Source organism: Calidris pugnax, unplaced genomic scaffold, assembly GCF_001431845.1.
Source record: "Calidris pugnax isolate Ruff unplaced genomic scaffold, ASM143184v1 scaffold63, whole genome shotgun sequence".
Lineage (NCBI taxonomy): Eukaryota > Metazoa > Chordata > Aves > Charadriiformes > Scolopacidae > Calidris > Calidris pugnax.
In genome coordinates this window covers 7,669,071-7,693,560 of record NW_015090852.1, presented here as the reverse complement: position 1 = coordinate 7,693,560, position 24,490 = coordinate 7,669,071, and the positions used below count along the sequence as shown (strand labels likewise).

Here is a 24,490-nt window from a genome sequence, read left to right as displayed (position 1 = left end):
ATCATTGTCACATTTTTATTTCTTAGATTTTCTATGTGAAGTAGAAATAATATACAGATGCAAGAAACCATTGTTGGTATAAGGAGGCAGTTTTAGCAAAAACTATGGTTTTTCCATTGCTATGTTGCCCCTTGAAACTCAAACATTGTCTGGCAACTATCCTCAAGGGCAATTGTCTGGCCAGCTTAGCAGTGGGACCCCTGCCATCCTAACAGATGGGCACCAAGTGTAAGTAGCCATAAGACCATATAAGTGCATTTAGTGTGAAACTTGGGGCATAATTCCCAGCCTTGATCACCATATGGCTTTCCCATACTGAGTTTGTGATAAATGGGATGTGCAGTGCTAACCTAACTTGAACAAGAACAGCCTTAAAGAAAATAGTAACAAGAATAGCTCCCACTATGTGATAAGCAGGTGCTAGGTTTGGAACTAGCAGGAGCAGTAGAAGAGTAGGAGTATTTTACACCAACGTCTTCCCACACTTATTTCTGTTGCTCCACTAAGCATTCCATGACAAACTCAACTTCTAAAAACAAGGAAATCAGCTCCTTCACTCCCTCCATACTCCTTTACAGGGATAGAGAAAGCAAAATTATGAAAACCAGTGCCTTCAAGAAAAAACTTTGAATTGATTCACTTAATCTTGTAATTGAATTGAATCTGCATTTCACAGTAATTTCAATACTGAATTCTGAGGAGAGTTTTACAAGAGGTTCAGGATTTCGTAAAATCATTTACCATACACGTATTAATGCTTTTACTCCATGATCTTATTGGATATGGAAAGCATTTCACAACCTCTCAGCACATGTTGTTTCAGACAACTGACATATCCGACCTAATGCTCAAGGAAAAAGCAAAGCCAGCAGAACCTATGATTATGGTTGCGGCCACCATCTTTCCTTTAAGTAATTCCAAGTAGCGCATGCTTCAGTGCCTGTGAATTTTCACTATTGCAGCAAATTTAATTTGAGTTTGTTAATAAAAAGGATTGAAAACAAACAATAAGTATTACTTCCAGGAATGTGAATCTTTTAAAAAGTCATACATCGGCTTTGAGTATTTTTAGACTGTTTCTGAGTTTTACTTCTTGTCAACAAAAGATGCTGTTTGTGACTTTTGAAGATCAAAAATAATGTTATTTTATTAAGTCTTGAGAAAAGTATGAGAACTCTGATGAAACATCAATCTAGATTTAAGAGTTTAAGTGATAGGAAATTACATGAAAAAGAACTTATCTGGTTGTTGTTCTGTCTTTTCTCTCTATCATACTTTAGGGTGGAGTTCATGGTTGATTTACACCAATCTAAAACCATACTAGCAAAAAGTCCTGCCTCTCCCATCCCCAGCTACTCATTTCTACTGGAAAAGGCAATGCTGCCTTTCAGTGAGGCATGATTTGAGTAGTTAACAATGCTGCCTTTCAGTGAGGCATGATTTGAGGTATTTAGGGAGGTATTTAGGGAACCATTCTCTTAGATAAAAAGAGGGGGAGGCTTAACCTCTTTGGAACAGGTTGCCTAGAGAGGTGGTGGAGGCTCCATTCCTGGTAACTTTCAAGGTCAAACTTGATGAGGCTCTGAGCAATCTGATCTAATTAAAGATGTCCCTGCTTGCTGCAGAGGGGTTGGACTAGATGTCCTGTAAAGGTCACTTCCAACCCAACACATTCTATAATTCTATTCTGTGATTCTAATCTGGTGTACAACAATACAGATTTTACTGGAAAAGGTTACAGCTGTGCAGCTGAAAGTCTAGCACAATATATCTCTCTAGGTTCAGTTCCTACATCTGAAAGAGCAACACCTTTCATGAATACTCATTTGAATTTACTTGCTTTCCAACAGTATTCAAATAATCAACTCAGCTGGCATGAACACTTGCAGAAAGCCAAATGACAAAGTTGCTTATGTGAGCTTTTCTGGAAGTACAGTTTAAATCTGTCCTTCTAAGAACTTTGGTTGAAATGTTTATGTAATTAGGAAGTGAGATAACTGACAGGCAGTATTTAATCAGAATCCTGCAGCAGCCATAATAGAGGATCAAACACAGTCACGCTTTTGGTTGAAATATATGAACCCTTTGTGAACTAACTTCGTACTACCTGAAAAAAGATAGTTAAATTTGTGTCTATTTATGTAATGGTTACTTAGGCTACTAATAGCTTTTTTTCATATATGGTTACATGCAATTAGAGCCCATTATGTTACTATCCTTTTAAGAAGCTTAGATATTTTAATTTTCTTTTTAACTATTCACATATAAAGTCTGACACTGAATCAGGCTATGTTTCAAAAATCAGGAAACTAACTAGGCAACATTAAACAGTATATTTTTGCAGAGCTGTGCATCGACAGGAGGCTTCAAATGCTTATTGAATAGCTGAACAGGTGAGAGAGAGACAAACCAAACATGCCCATAGAACATGTCCTAGTCAGCATTGGAGTACAATAAATAATGCAAAATCCCCTTGGAAATACAAAATCTACCATAAGTATTAGGAGATCATATTCACAAGAGAGAGAGTGTATTTGTGCTTCAATAGTGGCTCTCTTGAGAAATGAGTCTGAAAGTTGCATAGCTTCCTGTTTCTTGCCTTTCAGAAGCTTTCAGGTCCGATTCACTCAGTTTATCTGAAAACTATTTTTCTCAGCTGTCAGTCCTGCAAAACTGACCTTAAATATGACAGTCAAAACATGGGCTCCTTCTGATAATTGCAAGTATGAATGCAGCACTGAAAATCCCAGCCAGAATCATCTTTACTGTTTCATAATACAAATTACTCCATAATCTGTCCATCGTGAAGACTTAAATATGTCAAATTCATAACACAGAAAGAAAAAAATGTAAAGGACTTGAGTAAGATGAAACTAGGCATGAATGAAGTAAAAATAAACAGCAAGAGAAATGCTCTAATAGATATTTATCATCCTATAAAAGCAGAAATACTCTACTTCTTATGAAACTGAAGTTACACAAATTACCTCTCTTAGTTATGAAGAAATACATTTTCCCAACATAACTAATCTGCAGAACTCACTACTTACAAGTGATGAGACAAACCAAGAATTACATTTGTTTAATTGCTCAGATATTTGTCTGGATAGTAAAATCAAAGAGGGTCCTCTTAACAAGAGAAAAATCCTCATCAACCTACTGCTTCATGCCATAAATCACAAGCTTGGGTGAGGCCAGGGTTGTGCATAAATTTCCCCAGTGGACAATTGCCCTGCAGAAGTTTCTGATGTTGGCAATTATAAGAGCAGTGAAAGCCAAACGTTCCTTAGCTACATTTACAGGCTTTCAGTTTCTTCACATTCTTCACTTAGCTGAGGTGTGCAGCTTCACTGCCAGTACCAGTTGTGATACAGAGCAACCTAGGAGCAACACAGCCCTTAATCTGCACCTTGTTGATCATCTGCAAAACAGCACAGTGCACAAGTAGCTCTCCAACACCCATGTGGCCTCAGGGGTCCAAATCAGAATAAAAGTTACAAATGTACTACAGAAGTGGACTGTAAGTATTGTGTGGATCTTAAAAGGAAATCAATCCCATTTTGCAGCAGGTACTTTCAGAATATGACCACATTTTCAGAATTAAAAAGCACCCAACCCTTTTAGAGAAAGCAATACATCTTTGATTGGAATTGCAGTGCATTCAAAACTATTAGAAACACATTTACAAAGTTGTGGTCATTGTAAAAGTCTCAGAAATTCCTTATTTCTGCTTGCATTTGCTGGTGTGGTTTCAGCCCTTGTCGGCCAAAACAGAAATGTGTTGTGATTTAAGCTTTCAGCTGTTGGGTTCCAGTTAGTGGCCCAGCTAACACTGACTCTGGCTCCTCAGTTTTGTTCTCACTCATGTAGGTTGCGCCGAGGGGCTCCTGAGCTCTACTCATCTGACCCCTGATGGGGCTGGGCTGCAGAGCAGTGGGTCCTACAGGCGCTGCACTTGCCCCACCGATGGGGCCCACGCCACCAGTAGTTCACAGCAGCACAGCATCCCCAAGGCACAACGACACCCAAAACGCTGTAGGTCACTACTATTCCTCACAGGTCCTCTGAGACCAAACACAATTCAACTCTCATCAGCCTTTACGAGCCCCAAACAGATTCATAACGCAAAGAGTAGGGGGATTCTGGCTCTTGGGTTTTTTGCCTTTTTTTTCTGTATTAACCTCAGGTCGTGATATTATATACAATTCTGAATAACCTGGTGTCCATAGTCATTTTAAACCGGAATGAAACTTTCTGAAGTGCTTTTGGAAAAATAATGTAAGAAAAAATATTTCCTTATTGCCTACCTTATAATAAATTGGCAATATTTTAAAATGTGTCCAGATTTTTTTCCAATAACTCTGGCTGTGAAGTGTTAATGTTAAAGACACTAAATTAAGAAATAAATACAACAGAAATAAGTTTTGTGTTTTGTTTTTAGTTTTTTGATATTTTTTTTTAAATTTTGTTTCTACCATTTCAGTTCTTCTTAAAATACTTTATTTTCTAAGGTATTGATCATCTATTCAAAATTGCAAACTGGACAGTGTAGTGCTACCTCCAGATTCCACTTTTATAATCCAAAGAATCTTTGTGTTTAATCTTTTGTTAAACCCTAGAGTTCTTTGATGCATGCACATTATTTTCTAGTGATTGCCACCACATGAAAAGGGCGTTAATCCTCTGCTAATTAACAACTTGTTGAGGTCAACAGGGGTCAGCACTTTACATTTTTGGATTTAGTGAATTTTTGGTTCATTGGAACTTCTTGTTCTCACCCGTTCAGCTATTCCATCTTTTTTTTTCTTGGTGTATTTTTTTCTATGTCAGTGATAGCATCCTCTTGCACTCTTAGCCCACTAAATACATAGTAAAAGCTTTTGGTTTGAAATAGGATTCAGTTTGCTTGTACTTTTTGAGTAGCTGTACTAGCTACTCTACAATCCCTTTGATTACAAAGCCTATTGCTTCATGCAGTTTAGGTGTTTTGTCTGCTCAGGAAATGGAGTTTCCACTGCTTTCGAGAGTCATACTACATGTTTCACTGCATAGAGCATTCCTCACTAAAAATATAATACAATACTTCACAAAATCATTAACAGTTTTTAAAAGGTATCAAAAATTCCTTTTGATAGGAAAAAAATATTGAAGAACGTTTTGCTACTTTTAAAAAATTATTTATATAAATATTTCTTCATTACCTTATTAATCTAAAAATCTGCTTAATTAAGTCCAGACAATTTTAATTTCTTTCACCATTGCCTTCATTGAGTACAATGGCTTACATAGTTGAAATTTTATCAATTGGATTTCAAGAACAGATTTATTTCTCTTTTCCAGATATCAAGAATAAAAAAAAAAATTAAGTTTCTTTAGGGAAATAATACATGTCAAAAATGTTCTTATCTAAGTAACATTAACAAGATCCACCTTATTTTTTATAGCATGTCAGTGAATCATGCTTATTTTCTAAATGACCACGTAACAACCTTTCAGAGTACAGGTGAAATATAACTATGCTGCCCTAACTCTGTATTTTCTTTAAAAGTTACTGCAATTCCAAGAAAAGTAGACATCAAGACAGAAGATGTTTTGTTTTGCATTCAGATCCCACAAAGTGGAAAAAGCGCATGAGAAAAGGCATCACAGAAATAGATTAATAAAGCTGGATGGAGTCAAGAGATAATATAAATGAAGAAAAAAAAATGGAAGGGAATCAGAACAGAACAGTCCATATCCATATAGTAATGAACAAACAGTCTTAGTAATCGTGTGCCAGTGAGTTCCACAATTTTATCACACATTGCGTGAAAAAGCACTTCCTTCCTAATAAAAGAATTTGATTTTCTATTTTCAGATTAAGTTGAAGACCTCTCTCATCCCTTGTGAGAGAGACAGGGAACACAGACTTTCCCAATCTCTCTCCTCTACAAGCTTCAGTACTTTGCAATTTTTTTTCCTCATGACCCATTTAAATTCTTCTGCTTTCTTAAATAATTAATCCTAAATCTTTGCAGTTTCCTTCACCCAACCCCCCTGCATTTACTTCACTGTTTTCATCACTATTTGAACACCCATATTTCTAAAATACCCTAACAAGGATGAGAAAATTCCCTTTGGAAACATGTTCCTTAGTCTGGCTTAAAATTAAAAGAAAGTGCTTAGAAAGGAAAAAAACCCACAAAACACACACAGCACAGCCCTGAGGTTGTCACTCGTAGTTATAATTCCTTCAAAAAAATCTTCCAAAAATACTAAACCATCTAAAACTTAAGTGCAGACTTGGCACACATCTGTGTAGACACTGACTAATTACATTTTGTAAACGGTATCTCACAGACAGCACTGTATAGATGATAGACCATTAAGACAGTTTACAAAGGGAAGTGAGTGATCTTTCCCTTTTGAATCTTGATTAAAGGAAAAAAAATAGTTGTATTAATTGATTGGTTTAGAATGGTTTTGTTATCTGAAGCTCAGTAAAATCTTAGCACAACAGAGGTGATTCATGATGCAGGATATGTGTATTTTTTTGACAAACGAAATACCTCCAGGGTGCTGAAGTTCTGTGGCTCTTACTCAGCCATTTGAATGATAGGGGGATGAAGGTTTCCCTGAGGTACCCTTACATCGTTACTGAGTGCACATCTTCGGCTCCTGTTACAACAAAGCACTGATTATCTCCATAATTATTTTTGAATGATTATTTTGACTGTTGAAAAGAAGTAACTTCTGAGATTCCATTTATGCAGATATATGTTAAAATGAAAATAGCTGAAGAAAAAACATGTGTCTTTCTTTTCAGTGTTCTTTTCAGAACTTTATTAAAGAATTTTCCCTTTTTATGAAAGTATTGACATCAGCTTTTTATTCTTTCTGCTATTCATTTGTAAAAATAGATTTTCATGCAGATAAACTAGCAATTCACTTGCAAGTCAATTCTTTCTTTAGCTTATTAACCAAGTAAGGAATTTCAGTGTAAATATTGGCATTAAAACAGTGCTATAATTTTAGCATTTGAAGAAGTTTCATTACTTGAGGAATTCAAGTATTTTGATAAAGTTAAATTAGGCCACAAGAAAATATATTTTTTTAAAAAGACGATGACCTAAATGGTGAATTGTGACAGCAGCCGAGTAAATAACTTAACAAGAAAAAGCTTTGCAGAATATTGATTTAATGCATCACTTAAGCAACAGAATATCTCAAACCCACATTATCCATGCTCTATTTCCCTGTACCTTGGACAGTTTATCTATTCACCTCTCTCAAAGGAACAAGCACATATTTCTACATGAATTGTTAGTCTATAATGTACAGTTTTTAACAGTATAATAAAACTAATCTTCAGTATAATTCTACTTTTGTGGAAAATACTTCTTTATAGAAATTTTATCATACCAGAATGAAAAAGCTGCACAAATTTAACCAAGTTATATTTAAATTAATTATTGTCTTTATGGAAATGTGTCACTGCAGAATAAGGATTTTCACTATTTGAAAGGACTGAAAATTGCATTTCAACCTCATTGCACAGCATTGCACTGCAAAGCCTTAAAATAATGCCAAAAGTCTGATACAAAATTAAACTGATTTTAAATTATGGCTTGAAATGTTACATTCAGGAAGAAGACTACAAAGGTAGTGCTGTCTCATGGAAGGAGGGACAAAAACCAGGAAAAAGTACCCATTTTCATTTTTGTATCTTGTTTTAAGAAACAAGTGAAAGTATCTAATTTTTTATAACAGTCTGTCTTGTTATCCAAAGTAAAATCTGGTGCTGTAAAGATTATTTCAGCCAAAATTAGCCTTTTATCAGTGCTATGCCATTCAAAATGCATGAATGACAGCTTGATGGCTAGAGAGGCATATGATTTGAATTCTGAAATTTCCTCTCTGTGGCTATGGAGCTGCAGCTACTGCTGCCCGACTCCATGTCACCCAGCTGCCACGTCAGGTTCTGCACGTAGACAGGACTGTTTTCACAGCATATGCTTAAATAGTTCTACCAAAGTCCTACATGAACGATGAATATTATGAATGAGGCCCTTTCCTACATGTCTGTCCTGAGAAGCATTTAAACAGCCTGTCGTCCAATAGTTTTGGTTTTCCCTGATTAAGCACTCAATTTTATGGAAAATGGGCTAAGAAGATAGAGTTACTCAGCAGGTGGCACAAGAATTGCACAGGGTAACAGAAGCCCAAAGGAAATGATGATTTTCATGGTATTCTGCAAAAATATGAACGGTCAGAACACTGTCCCCAGAACAGGGTTTGAATCATTATTTATTCATAACATTTTCAGTAATTTCCATCACTGTTACCTAGTCTCAAATATATCTCACCAGAGACCAGCAAAGTATACGGAGCTAAACTGTACTGATGAAGTGAATCACAGCTAAACTCCTTTCTAGCAACAGCCGTTTCACCAGCAGAGAAACTGTTTTAAGTTTTTGGGTCTCTTCTCAGTCTTAGAGGAGATGGCCACAAGGTCTTACCGATTTCCCTCCCTTCCTCTATTCTGTGGTAAAAAGCTCCCAAGCTATTTGTAGTTTACCCTTTGTAATATCTGCAAAGCAGATTTAAAGGAATTACAGAAGTTACCTCCTGGCCAGTTTTATTTATCTTTTACAGCTAAAGGATGCTCTAAGAGCATCGCTGGAACCTATTTGACCACCCTTAGCGATCTCTCCAGCTGAGCAGGACAGGGAATAAGACTCATCTGTTCACCTCATGTTGATTTGTCATTTGACATCTGTGTCAGAGCAACACTCTGTAAGAGCAGACACTTTGATGCCACTGCAGCTTTATGTCTGTCAGAACTAGAGCTGGGTGGATTATTTACTGTGAATAATTTATTCAGCAAATTTCACCCTTTCTTCAGTTTAAGAGGTCTCTATACATGTCCTAATTAAAAGAGATAATTGGCTTAATACTCAAGCACTTCATTCTAACTCGTTTTCTTTGTCCAGAGGTGTCCTGAATAAAGGCAGAGGTGAAATCCTGGTGCCACTTAAGATATTGAAACCCACTCTCCTCCTTGATTTCACTAAGGTCAGGATCCCAGTCAAGGTCCCTCAAGCAAGAAACCTCCAGTTTAGATTGTGATATGGCACAAATGGGGTCCATAGTTAAACACTGGGAGGAAACAAAAGACACAGACTGGGGGATGCAGAAAAAAGATATTTAGATGCCATCATGATGGCTCTGTTAAAAAAAACCAACAAGACAAACTAACACACAGTAGAGATTACCTAACATTTAGGAGGGCTCAGGGTACAATTTTATTTCCCTACAAGGATCAGACAAATATGTGAACATACTTTGATAACTGCAATTATTTGAACAAGTGCGGTTTGCATTGATTTCTCCCCTCTATGCCTGCTTTCATCCCTTCTGCCTACACCTTACTCTTTAACCAAGAACAAAATCCTCTTGGGTAAAGGAATTCTTTGGTCTTTAGTGTATAAGAAATTCATTAATCAATATAGAATATATAATTCAATATATAATTAAAGATAAAATGTCATTACTAGAGTAGCAGTCCTCTACAACTATATAATATTCTATTTCTGAAAGCATCTCTACTCCGCATGCACCTAGCAAGGATCAGTGCCTGAAGGCAGTATTGAACTATATTCTCTGAAATATTTGTCTAGTGTTTTGCTAGCAATTTCAAACTCCTCTGCTCTTCAACATTCAGTCACTAAACTATGCTGCTTAAATTATTAAATCCTTTTAATTTAAATTTTCATAAGCTACCAGAAGAAAAATGCACATCCTTAAAGTAACAGATCTGGCTTCTTGCAAGGAAAACTATGATATTAGTATTGCTTTTATGCAGTATTAACTTCCCTTAAGAACAAAATTAATTATTTCATTAAAGAGTAAAATGTGGAGGGCAGATGCTTAAAAAAAAAAAAAAAAAGTCCTTTTGAAACTGTCTTGGCTTAGGACCACCCAAAATTTGAATTCTGAAAGCATCTCTACTCCGCATGCACCTAGCAAGGATCAGTGCCTGAAGGCAGTATTGAACTATATTCTCTGAAATATTTGTCTAGTGTTTTGCTAGCAATTTCAAACTCCTCTGCTCTTCAACATTCAGTCACTAAACTATGCTGCTTAAATTATTAAATCCTTTTAATTTAAATTTTCATAAGCTACCAGAAGAAAAATGCACATCCTTAAAGTAACAGATCTGGCTTCTTGCAAGGAAAACTATGATATTAGTATTGCTTTTATGCAGTATTAACTTCCCTTAAGAACAAAATTAATTATTTCATTAAAGAGTAAAATGTGGAGGGGAAGATGTTAAAAAAAAAAAAAAAAAGTCCTTTTGAAACTGTCTTGGCTTAGGACCACCCAAAATTTGAACAGAAATGGGGCAAACTACTTACTATCTTAATCCCTAAAAGACTGAGATATCAGACAAGAATAGAGAACCAAAAAATGGGAGACCTCTTTAGATCAAAGTTATTGGAAAACGAGAAAAATAATCTCCAAGATTTATTATATTGGATCCCAAGCAATACGTTACTTTGAAAAAAAGTTATAATATATTTTAACTTTGATATATCTTTACTGAAAAATAAGTTGCAACTACTAATGACTTGTTTCCTTGCGATGTTTTAATCTCACCAATACTACTGCACTTCTGTTGCAGAGAGTGCTGTAGGGGTGCGACAATGGAGGGAATGCCCTATTTATTTTTGTTACATGTGGTGTGAAATACTTAAACATTCACCTGTTTCTTCTGTGAAAAGAGAGATGCTTGATCCCAGGGAATAATATATTAAATAAAAAAATTTCAAAATTAGACCACATATGAGTTTTACACCAAAAAACTTCTACATTTGATACACGAACTACTAAACTCTATCATTCTTCACTAAATACTGCATTGCACAAAATTTTGATACATTTCAGATTTTGAAACCAAGCAGAAGGGAATTAGAATATAAAGTGCCAGTTGCAGACTTCTAGAAGGAAGTGGCGGTTTGATATATGTTATATACTATTATGTGTTAATTGAGGATGAAAGAATTTACCTGAAACCAGAAAAAGCTACATAACCTTGTAAGAGTTGTCAGAGGCAAAAAGACCTGTTACGGTCACAAAGTCAGAATGCCCCTACAAAGTCCTTCAATTTTTGGTGAAAACTAGACCAGCTGAGTTTCAAGCCTGTGTATTTTAGGGAAAATAATTTGTTTATACTGAAAGAAGTTATGGGAACAAGTGAACAAAGAAAAAGGATAAGAATGGGAGGATTCAATAAAATTGAGGAAATCACCCAAAGGAAAAAAAAGAATTATTTGAAAGAAATCACCAGATTTTCTGGAATATGTAGAATTAATATAAAAATTGTTGAATTTTCTTTCATTTCAGCAGTACCTTAACAGTTGCAAGAGATTTTATGTATTTTGAACTTGAGGTATATCAGATTAAAAGCATGGTTGGTTCTCGCCTTCTTGATCAAATCTTTCTGGACATCATAATTCTATGAAACTCTAACTATAGCACAGCCTTAAAACATTTGTATCACTGAATTTCATCTGAACAATATTGCAGTTACCAACCCACTGTTTACATAAAATTTTGTTTTATCTAGAACTTTTCTCCTACAAACACAGTTGTTAACACATTATTTTAATTTTCACTCGTATAAACCTTGCAAAAAATTTTTGAATTGATTAGCTGAAAATCTTGGATTTTTTCCTAATATTATCAGTTCATTGGAATGAAATGTTGATGAGATCTGAATTCCTCATCAACGGTCTTGTAACCAAAATCAAGTTTATAAATATAGAACGACTAATAACTCAAAGTATGCATGAATTTCAGCACATATAGGTGAAGAACATACTGAATCCAAGATGGATTTTGTAGTGGTTAAACTGCAGCCAAATTATCTAAGTTATACACCGAAACTTGACTCTAAACAGAAATAATGCCTGCAGAGAAAACAGGAATAAGTTCTCCTGATTTTCACTAGTAATGTGATACCAGCTTTCTCTCTACCTGCTGAAAATCCTCCCAGTATCTCATGTGGTTTCATTCACTTTATCTACATAAATAGCTAGAGGAGATGGAGGAATGAGAAAAGACTCAGCTGGAAAAAGAAACCAAAACCAACCACAAACAAAATATAAATCTCAAAAAGCCTCCCAAACTCAGTTATGATATTAACAGCTTTGCTAATGATTTTTCTTGATGTAAATGATAGATACTGCAACCTGGCCAGTTGGTTCATATACAGCACAGATGACTTGCTCAGACAGCGTTTCAGCAAGTTTCACCCCTCCTGGTGCAGGAGATGAGAACAAACCTTCCTTCACAACCCTCCTATACCAGATGCATTTGAAAAACTCATGTTAGCTTAGGGATGTTCTTAACAAGGCTATAAAACCATCTGCAGAATATATGCACTCACTGCAAGTGATGTATATGTTTCCGGGCTCTGGTAATTCCTTTCCATGAAATGGCTTTTGGGTGCCCTTTTCCCACTTGCCTGCCCTCAATGATTTTCAATGACTTTACTTCTTCTCCATTTTCTTCCAGCTTCCCTGGTATGTCCTGGGTTTTTTTGACTGATTTCTTCTTTTCTGATGCATTACCAACATGAGGGATTTTACTAGCAGTGACTAATATAAGATTTAAACTTTAGCAGATACCACCTACTGCTGAATTATAAAAAGCAAAGGTGTATAGAACAGCAAGAATTCTCTGGAAAAGTGCAAGCAAATGCACAGTCTACGCAGTAAAGTTCAATTATTTTCCACAGAAAGAAAAATGGAAAGCTTAAAAGTACTGGGCAACATGAAATCTACATAGTAGACGCAATAGAATTGCACTTGATTTTCTAAGGAAACAATTAAAATGTTTTCAGAAGTATCCGCTTATATAATTCAACACATCAACACGCAAACTGCATAACTACCTTTATTCTAAACTTATCTGAAAGAAATTTATCTGGCTTTTTGACTTTTGCCTTTCTAAATGTAGCATGCATTGCTAAAAAGAAGCCAAGGGGCAAATCTCCTCCTCCCGCCAAATAGTTATTGAGCTTATATTTACACAAGAAGAAAATCCTAGCTCTTTTGTGAAGTTGCTTGGGAATACACTCCATACATAAAGGGTCAAGGGCATCCTACTTCTTCCCCCTCATGCCATAAGCTCTCTAATAATTCCAAAGAACGAGAAAAAGCTATTTTAGTGACTACCATTTCTAACTTAATTAAATCATCTCTTTTTTTTCCTAGAGTTCCTGGTTAGGGGATGATGAAAATTCTTAAAACAGGACCCCTAATAGGCAGGACTTAAATGTCCTTACCAATCTTTGCTAGACCGGGGGAAAAAAAGCCCAAAACCCTCACCCTAAACCTGAAATAGAAGTCCATTCTGTCAATGGCTGGAGTCACAGAAGACTGAATAGCAGTAACCGTATGGCCTCCAGACTCCGACAGCCCTGTTAGTACAGCAACATCTTGTCTCACATCTTAAGCATCATCACAATGACGGTATCTGCAAAATAATGTTATTTTCCACAATGTGGTAATTTTATAATGCTCTCGTTCTTTGGCTCTTACAGTTATGTATTCTTCTCTAGTAACCAATAACGGAGAAAGAAATAGTTTATTATTCAAGGAGAATGAACACCATGTAGCCTAAGTCTTTATTTTGATTTCTTTACAATAGAGATAATAGGGAAAATAAGAAGTCCACTGAAATACATGAATCTGTGGAGATGTACTTACTTCTCTTGCTTCAGACAATTACGATACTAAGTATTAATTTGGTCTCTGAAATATTTATGAGTCACAAAAGCATCTGCTTGTATCACCAAAGTCTTTGAATCATGGCTCAAGAACTGCAGGTAAATAATCATTGCTCCAGGTTCTCTATATTTTCCTAAAATTCACTCATTATTTGTTTGAGGAAAAGAGCAAAACAATACTAAATGAATTCAGATGTTTATTCCCTCTCTTTAAATAGCTTTCCAGCATTTTAAAATCAGAAACTGACATACATGAAAAAGATGTATTTAAGAAAAGTCCATGTACTGGTCTTAAAACCAAAGATTTTATTGCTCTCTGCAGTAAGGTTTCTTTTATTAATATTTCTTCCCACTTTAATTGAATTAAACAACAACAAAAAAAGTAACCAAAATTATGAAGACCACCAGCGCTGCGAAAAAAAGAAAATGTCTCCTAGGGTTTTGAGTTCTCTCTCCTCAGTGTTCTGGAGTCCAGATGTGGAAAGCCCAGTGGAGCTGAAAACATTTTTGGAGGGAGGAGAGAAAGTTTTGACGCTACTGCTGTGGCCTTATTTTATCCAAACCAGACAATTACCTTTCTTTATGAAGATTAAAAAAACAAACACCACCATTACGCCCCACCTTTTGTATATGATTACTAAACACTATTTTTAAGTGAGCCTGCTAAAGAAAAATAAACACTCTGCATCTTCTTAGCCTTACAAGGCTGCCTTCTTAACTCAGAGTAGAACGCATAGTGTATTCATCTTCTTTGAAATGCTGTTTGTCAGGTGTGTAAGTACATTTTTAAAATATATTTTTTTCCTGCTCACATATTGAGCAAACCAATATTGATTTGCTGAAGCAATACCAGGTCACAGTTCTGCAGAGGAACATTCCCATATCTTAGGCAGCTACACCTGGAATATGGTGTTCAGCTAAGCGATGACAAGGGTGGTCAGTGAGGTGATGATAAAAGTCTATAAATAGCTTAAGAGAGTGCACTCCAAAGAGGAAGAAGCATTGTTTTAAGGTGGTCTGAAAAAGTCTGACTGGTAGAAATGAAAAGGTGTCCTGACACCCAGAACCAGGCATAAGCCGCTGAATAGGAGCTTGTACGCTGTACGAACGCCAGCAGGGCGATCTCTCTGTGCTTGGCCTTGCGCACACCACAGGCATATAATGAATTCACTATTCCAGAATAATTATTCTGGTAAATTTCCAAGTATAGTTAAGCCCTTCAACTGCTAAATTAGGCCCCAAGTTCAACAGTCCACCAACAGGAGCCACATGCTCAGGGTATTTAGAGCTACACCAAACAAAGTGCTGGAAACATAGAAGAGGAGGTAAACCTGGCCAGAGAGGAGGACGGACACAAGCCCTGGCAAATCTGTCACACCTCTGCTTTCTATGGTTCTAGGAATACATGCATGTGGGATTTGGGAAAGGTCTTTTTAATAAGGGTTAATTGGAGAAGTATGTCACACATGACTGAGCACCGTTTCAAATTACAGCTCACTCTGGCATAACTAAATCAGGCAAATGATAGAACTCCAAAATAGGGAGTAGTCAATCTTCTCCCCTCCTATTTAGTTTTTCTAGTTTCATCAGTCTCAAAATTACCAAATATCAGAAATTATAGATTTTATGGTATTTGTTGCTTCTTTGAAAATAATAGTATGACCACAACATAATATTCCCCAGAGATCCAATAGTTCTATAAAATCTATTTTCTGTTGTCACTCAAATTATTAGTCTAGGCTTTGGAACTGCTGGATTCATTTGTCTGCTTATGTGATACATAAACTCAAGTCAGATGATCCTGAAATATAGCCTTTTCTGGGCTTAAAAAAAAAAACCTAGAACAGAAAAAACAACTGTGTTTTAGCCAGCCAGAACAGAGTTATTCCCATAAAAATCATTATACAGTCTGTAGCACTATATTACTCTAAAAGTCGATCCCTGAATCTGAAGAAAATCACTTCAGTTTCTCTGTGCTATCCAAGTTAACTGCAAGCATTTCCTGACACACAGAACGCAGGCAGAAAACGGAAAAACGTCGACTTGAGAAAAGCACAGCTTCCAATCCCCACCCACCAGCTTCAGTCAAAGGGATGACTTCAGTCCCTTTCTTAACTAATCCTGTCACTGTAAAATCCTACAGTCATTCTTCCACACATAAAGGGAAAACGGACTCACTAGGAGGACCTAGACTCTTTCAGCTTGAACTGTTAACCAATGGTGGAAATGCAAGAATGCTGAAGTTGTTCCTTCGGAGCCAATAGAGTGGATTTGTGTGTCCCACATGACTGTGTTTCCCCTGTCTTTCACATGGGCAGTATTTAGTTCAATTCAGAACTGCAGATAGTATAGCGTGCAGAGCAGCAATGGGATGTCTGAGCACAAGTGGCTGACTTCCAGGCGACTTCAGGAAGCACATTTTTACATTTCTCCTGAATTAAACTGGGATTCTGCACCCTTGACATCCTCCTACCCTCCTTGTCTCTGCAGGAGGAGACAGCGACCTGCACAGCACAACGAAACTGTGAGTACGCGGTCTATTTATTTTTATTTTCACTCAGAAAAGGAAATCTCCTAAAATTGTCAAAATGCTGTGTGCACTACAATCAACGGTTACTTTTTCTTATAAGATGAACAAGTATCTAAAGTGCTTTTCAAATTCAGAAATATTTCTTGCATGCTTCAATAAAAGAAAAAAAAAAAAAGAGAAAAAAAAAAAAAGAGAAAAAAAAAAAAAGAGAAAAAAAAAAAAAGAGAAAAAAAAAAAAAGAGAAAAAAAAAAAAAGAGAAAAAAAAAAAAAGAGAAAAAAAAAAAAAGAGAAAAAAAAAAAAAGAGAAAAAAAAAAAAAGAGAAAAAAAAAAAAAGAGAAAAAAAAAAAAAGAGAAAAAAAAAAAAAGAGAAAAAAAAAAAAAGAGAAAAAAAAAAAAAGAGAAAAAAAAAAAAAGAGAAAAAAAAAAAAAGAGAAAAAAAAAAAAAGAGAAAAAAAAAAAAAGAGAAAAAAAAAAAAAGAGAAAAAAAAAAAAAGAGAAAAAAAAAAAAAGAGAAAAAAAAAAAAAGAGAAAAAAAAAAAAAGAGTTCTCCTCCAGGGCAGTGCCTGCATGCACGCTGCATGCCACACTGCTTCCTGACATAGCCAGCGTGCTGCTTTGTTCATAAAGAAAAACAAAGACAAAAAGCCCTACACATGTACGTTGTTCACTTTTATTTGTACTCTGTGTCTAATCAGGCCTGATCTGTCCCCAAGGGGAAAAAAATAAAGGCAAACTTTAACTCCGCCAGCAAGGGCAGCCCAGACTTTCCAGACATCTGACAGTTATTATAATTAGCTATGAAAGACAGCGAAGACACTTTGGGGCAAATAGCTCTTAGATTTGGAACAATGAAGTCGAGCAAGGTTCCCATCCCACCCCTTCCACGGGGGGAGGGGGAGAGGCGAGCCAACGGGGGGAGTGTTAGAAGCGGGTTATGGCTGGACTGAAAAAACACAACTAGTCTAATATCTGGACTCACTCAGCACAAGGAGAGGCTTTTTGATAAGCAACTTTAACTACCTCTAGATTGCAGATTGCATTCGCTGCAATTCCTGGTGGGGTGGGAAAGGGTGTGGGGCTCTTCACAGCATAACGTCAGAAGGTCGGGGTAGAAGGGGCAGTGGGGGCAAAGGGGGCAGAAAGAAGAGAATATCCATAGCAAGAGACATTGCAATTGCTTCCCAGAGCTTTTCTGGCCAGATCTCCTTAAGCCCAAGTTGCTTTCTGGGCAAGATTTATGAGAGTTCTCAAACAGAAGCAACAGACAAAGCAGAGCTTTTTTTTTTTTTTTTCCCCGGAAAAGAAATTGAACCCAAATGGATAACTGTATAATCAGAAGCACTGATTTGTAGTTTTGTTTTGTTTTGTTTTCCCTTATGTGTTCATAAGACCTTTAATAAGATCTGTCTCCTCCTCCCCCCCCCGGTTCCTTCTCACCCTCCTCCCCTACCAAAAGTTAGATTCTGAAAACTACGATCAGAAGGGAAAAAGCAAAGACAATAGAAATCTGACTCGGTCCTGGCTGGGCTGGATCTCTAATAAAGCATGAAGTGAAAACAGTTTCTAAGTGAAAGATGAGCAGACTTCTTTTTAAAAAAAAATTAAGTGCAATAAGGAGAAATTGTTGAAAGACTCCAGACGCTACTAATTATGGCTTAAATAAATCTTCCTGGACAGATGTTTGCTTGCTCCCACTGCGGTGAAAGGAACGTTAAAAGAAGCATTTTTTAAAAAAGGATTTGATGTGAGGTTTTTTTTTTTTTTTTACATATGATTTTTTTTTTTTAAATACACCCTTTTATTCTTTGTCTGCCCTCCTGTTATCTCCCCCTCCCCCAACCGCCGCCCACTGTGAGCTGAGACACCTGAAGGCTAGACATAATGATCAACAGAGCGCTGCGCTCGCCTGTCTGGATTCCAGCCAGTTTTTTTTTTCCCTTTTTTTTTTTTTCCCCTCCACAATCAAGGAGCCTGCACGCAATGCACGGCAAGCCCCTTGCTCTGCTATGTGCAGATCAGACAGAAGTCTGAACCGTGCTGCAAGAAAGATTAAAGACAAACACAAGCCTTTCCTCCTTATGTCGGCCAGGCTCGGTTTCAACTTCATTGTGATTTGCAAAAAATACGAAATAAGAAACTTTGTAAACATATATCCGCGTTATTTTACAAAACATGCCCATATGTGCACACACTTTCCAACATTGTAACCAGGGGCATCCACTGTTTCCCATTTTACAGCAGTTTCTACTCCAGCTTTACAGCCAATGCAGTATTTTATGTTAAGTTCATGCATCACTTGCATAATTGCCGTGTAGCTCTCAAATACTGTGCAAAGATTTTGTATACGTATACAATAGACCACATAAACGCAAACAGCTAGAGTATGGAGACCTAGGTCTGAAAGGCGGTCAAACTGAAATACTCCAACATATTTATGTTTAGAGAGATTAGTGAGATCTCCTAGACAGTTTTACGGCAGTTTTAAGCAAGGCAGTAGCAAAGTGCTTTGTGAGTAGGTTGTCTTCAAACCCAAGACAGGGAGCGTGGCCGGGGACTATTTTAGTTAGCTGGCCTCGCAACCCCTGGCCTTCCTGTTGCCACAGCCCAGAGAAACGCCGACTGGGCCAGCGTCATCGTGCCAGAAAGTTGGTCTTGGGAATGCAGTACTCCCCAAAATAGTTGCTCTCCGTTTGGTGTGGCTATGGGTGGGGTTAGCACAGGCTTCCAGGGAAAAGGCAGATTCAAAGCATTTATTCTATTTAATTTTTAAATGTATGCTGCGCGGGCCTATTTTCTATAAGTTTTTGGAATTGCATTGTTTTATGGTACAAATTACGGTATGATACAAATGGTGATTAATTTTTGCTCGTCATACGGACTTTGTGTGAAAAAGACTTGAAAGAAAATACAGTTTTATACACACATGGAAATATACATCTGTAACTGCTTTTAATTTACTCCCTGAAAAGGCTATATTTTAATCACACTAACAGGAATCTTAATAGAAAAATAGGGAGTTTCTAGATTTTTTTCTTTAAACTTGCTAATAAACACTATCTGAAAAGGAACACAGCCTAGGTATCCCATAAATTTAGTCTTAAAAAAAACCTTCCTTTCCAAATAGCAGCAGAGACATACAAACAAAAGGTTGCATGAAATGGCAACAATATCCACATGCAAGGTAAAGGCTCTAGAAAAGAGAAAAATTTAGAGAAAGAATTGAGAGCTGCGGTTGAATTTGTATCGCTGTATTACTTTTTTTAAACAAGGGATTTAACACTGTTCTGAAGGAACATTTCATATACCTTACATGAAATATACAAGCTATCTCAACACAATATGAGATGTACTTGTAAATTACATGTATATGTATGTACACAAGTTCACTAGTATTAAGCGCTACTTTCCTTTCTACTTTTCTGGTATATTATGTTTGAAAAAATAAAATTTGTCACTTATGTTTCTCAAATGTATTTTGAAATAATGCCTGCAGCTACATTTTGAAGTGCTGACTTTTATTTTCTTAACGTAATGACAATAAGCAATCATATTTTTATCCATTTCCTAAAGACTGAAATCCTATGTAAATCAATTCCTCTAAACTTCAGAAGCGTTTTACACACTGCCTTGCATTAGAAAGTATATTTCAACCACCAATTTATATGTTGTTTGTTAATGTAAAAGTAATGACTAATCACATAAGAGTTAAGCCCTAAACCTGAGCATATGAATACAGGGCCCTTGCCTCCATGTTTAGTTCCACACCCTCCCCTTCTCCCAGAAATGTCTCTTGGTTTTTGCGAATGCTGGGTGTTCAGCAGCTCTCACTAAAGCAGGTAGGAGACACAAATGCCCAGCATTTTTGTAAATATGGCATTTCTCTTCAGCTGCCGTTGTCCAGGCACCTGAGATTTGGAGCCATGTATTTTAGCTTGCTACGCAAAGAGTTTATTTACCTAAATGTGAAAAATTCTGATCTGTGGTATTTTGCTGACATCCTTAAACTTTAAATAGTTGATGTTGAAACAAAGCAATCATGGAAGCTCATGCATATTTATGACTCCACTCCTTAAAAATTTGATGTCTGTTACAGCTCATCTCTTAGCCTATGGCCTCCAATTAGTTGTGCAAACTCCTCGCTGCTATTAGCACAAACTTCAGGTTCTAATTTTTTTTTTTAAACTCTCCTCTCCCCTCTTCCCCTATGCTTCCTCTTCTTGTATCTGTTTGTTTGACCCTTTTCTAGCTCAAGCAGAAATGCAAATTTTAATCATAAGAATAAAATGCACCAGATTACTTCCAAAACTTTCAAAAAATTGGTTGTTTCACATATACCTTTGCACAGCAGAAGTAACTTGAGAGCCTACCAGAAACATAGGCACTCTCAAAAAGGTAATGGGGTCAAATGAGCTCATGCATTACAGATAGGAAGAGAACTGCACGTTGCATTTTTATAGATAAAAAGTACAGAGTGTTTTAATGTAAACAGATTTCTGTTTGATATCTCGGCAAACTGTTGCAAAGACCAAACTACGGCTGAGCCAAAATGACTTTCGGCATGGTACAGTTAGACCAGATGGCCACGTGTTCTTTTCTTATTTAGATGAGACTTTTCCTTTCAATAACATCTTTCTTCCTGACCTGCTTAAAAATTCCAGCGAATGAAATCAGCACAGGATTTTCAATTCTAATTGACCATGTGCAGAGGAAGGGCCAGTAGAGAAATCAGTAGGGCCATTGTAAGGCACACTGCATCAATCTCCCCTTTGTCCTGAATCTTTTCTAGCATGAGCTAAAATAATTAAGAATATTTAATTTATATTATTTGTACAGCAGCAAATCTAGTCGCGTTCAGGCAAAAATCATTGCAAGTTCCTCTTTTACAAATGAGTGCAACGAAGAATACATATGTCTATATCACACCAGACAAACAGGTAGTCAGCATCATTTTTTTGCCAACTATTTAAGAAAAAGAATTAAAAACCCTCAAGCAGAGAGCAGAAAAAAAAAAGGAAAGGTGTGGGTGAATTAAATCATGAACTGTTCCGCTTGCCTATTTTAATGAATTCAAAAAACGCGTAGAATAGGATACCTCTCAAATTAAAAAAAAATAAATTAAAATGTTAGAAAAATATAATTTTCAATTATCCAAAACTCCCACCCTTCACACATCTGTAATCTTCAATCATCGTTAATTTGCCTATATAGATTTTACACATACATACCCCACCCACGCTATGTGGGTTGGTGATCACAGTCTCACTTGTGTCTGTGTGATCCACATGCAAAGTACAGATTGTAAATACTGTACATAATCACACAGAAACCTTAACTACAGGAATATGCACACAGATGACGTCATTACAGTCTTACCTATTTTACTTGGACTTAGTGAGGTAACTGTGGGGTAATATAACATTGTGTATAGAGATTTAGCAAGTAGAGTGTGCAAAAGATGCACCAGGTCCTACCCATATATTTACATAAGCAATGGATAAGGTAAGTGGGTAAAACAAATCCTTGGAAAAAAAAAAAAAAGAGGAGGGGGAAAAGACCAGTTGAAAGCAATACAGAGCAAGCTCATTTTTGTTTTGGTGTTGGGGTTTGTTTGTTTGTTTTTTTACACAAGGAAAAAAAATAGCAACAGATTTCTTATTCCTGTACTATTTTGTACAAATTCCGTCTACTATTCACGGTTTAGTTTAACATTACACTTGAGTGGTTAATGGTTTCAGATTATCACTATAAGCTTGAATCCAGAAACAGCCAAACAGCCCTGGAAAAATCATTACCAAAAGATAATTGTGAAAATGGTTTCAATGAGATAGGCTTCTTTTCTTAAGTTGAATCAGGTCTTCATTAAAACCCCAATCACTTTTTAAATGTAGGGTAAAAAACAATCCAGGACAAAATGCAGTGGGCAGCATGGCCTTTGCTATATGTCAAGCATGCTGCCCAAGTAACATGTGCATGAAGAAACATGCCTGAGAACAGAAAACAAAGCACAGACTTTGGGACTGGCCACGCAGACATGGTAAAAGGTCTGGTTTCAGCTCTCCAGCAAGATGCTTTGTAGCCTTGGGCAAATCATTTAACTGCCTGGCTTCTCATCTATGTCATATTAGTAGAATTCAAGTTTTGAATGTGTGATTATTATTGTGAGGTCGGCGTTGAGATACCACAGCAAAGGGCACTGGAGACACCTCAGATGCCTGAAAAGAATATAAAATCCCAGACAGAACAATAGTGTTTTTTGTTGTTGCTGTTATTACATAAAGTAATTTTTGGTGTGGTATTTCTATAACTAGACAAGATACAAAGCCCATTTCTCAAGAGGTTCACATAACTCAGTTCTGGCTTAATTTTCTTAAGATTTCCCTTGTACTTAACTTTCACATTTTTTGCTAACATGCAACAAAACATCAGAATATAGGATAAAAAGAACATACTACTCCATCTGTAATCAACATGAAGTGCTGTCATGGAAGGCCTAATTCTAAAATGCCGAGTCCTGTAGAGTAATGGCTTATTTAAGAGACTGTCCCATGGTACTGCAGGCTAAAACGCTGCACTGCGTGACCAGGAGTGCCAAACCTGAGCCATAGACATTTACCACCTCCAGTATTTGTGCACCAAGGGTCTGATCTTGTAATGGTGTTGAGCGTGTTATTGCCTCTAAAGCTTGAAGTTGATCCAGTGAATCACTTCCATTCTCAAAGTTCAGCGCAAGCTTCAAGCATGATCCTGAAATAGCTCTTTAATTTCTACAGAACCCTTTGCCACAAGTAAATACCTTTGCTGGGCTCTTCCCACTTCACTGGCAGTCGTTTAATTGTGTTCCCTGTTTCACCTTTCTTTTTCTATTGACAACTCATTGATCCCCAACCATTGAACAGACCAAGAAACAGCCCAAGACCTTGGGCAGCAACTCTAAAAATCACTGCACAGGAAGAGAAATCAGTGGGCCTGCCTGAAGATGATTTCACAGAAGATTTTTTTTCAGTCTGCCATTTTGTGACTAACTGAAATGATGATATCACACACATGGAACCAAAAACTTTGTTTTCCTTTCATGAACAAATAGGAGGGATATTTGTGCAAAAGAAAAAGATTATTTTCCACTGAAGGCTTCCATTAATCAATATTCATGAATAGCATGAAAGAAACACTCAGACTTTCAGCTACCTCTTGTCAGTTCTGTTCAGCAGTTGTAAAAATTAATTAAGAACATGGCAATGAGGCAGATCTGCTGGTCACCTCAGCAGGTTTGCAGAAGGGCTGTGGTAGTGAGAAGTGGGTGAGAGGGAAAAATCCTGTGTGGAAGTACAGCCTCGTGCAGTGCTCGGAACGGGGAGAGGAAGTCAGCAAATGCGCACAGTTATATGCAATTGAGAGGCTGTATTTCACCAGCCAATTTTTACTGTCAAGGCTCCAGACTATATTAGGAGTCTATCCAGTCTCTTAAGCCATGGGATGTGGATAATGGGATCAGATAAAATGATTAAAATCAGTTTGGTCTCATGATTTCAGCTAGTAAGCATAAGAGACGCAAAACTGAAAGACTTAATTGTATGATAAAAGTACAAACACCTCTTTGTGTTTTTACCTCTACATTATTCCAGTTTAGAAAAAAAAAATGGTGAGGGTTTGTTTGTTTGATTTAAAAAATAAACAACCTAAAGAAAACAAAACAAAACAACCCAACAATGGCAAGCAAGATAATTATTTTCTTGCAGCATCCCAGTTGAAACTGGCTTCATCTATCCAAACAAAAAAGCTCACAAGTTGTAAAGACAAAATTTATACTGCCATCCCATAAAATATTTTACAAAAAGTCTCTGGTTAAGAATCTTCAGAAAAAAGGATGCATTTAAGTTACTTACATAGCTTGATAACTGCCTTTTTTTTTTAGAGATAAAAATCTGATAATTTTGAGGAACGTCTTATCCATCCACTGCATCTGTGCTACTGTTTTCAAGCATTTTATTTTAGTTCATTTGAAACTACCATTCTAAGAGAATAATTTGCAAAAAAGGGGATTTTAAAAGATGGGAAGTCTAGTGCATGACAACTGTGAAGAAAAACAGCTCCCAAGGTTGATTAAAAAACAGAAAGGGTTAAAGTTTCAGATCTTTATGTAAGAATTAAAAATGAAAGGAGAGTTAAAAAGAGGGAGAAGGGGGG

General features: G+C 36.6%; 1 long non-coding RNA gene across 3 annotated transcripts in view; it reads left to right on the top strand.

Annotated features, from left to right (window-relative positions):
- Positions 1 to 15,979: 15,979 nt before the first annotated feature.
- Positions 15,980 to 24,490, top strand: part of LOC106888809 — a 67,819-nt gene continuing 59,308 nt past the window's right edge. For all 3 annotated transcript variants that reach the window (XR_001412205.1, XR_001412206.1, XR_001412204.1), the window contains exon 1: positions 15,980 to 16,298. This is a non-coding gene — a long non-coding RNA (uncharacterized LOC106888809). The remainder of the gene's footprint in view (positions 16,299 to 24,490) is intronic.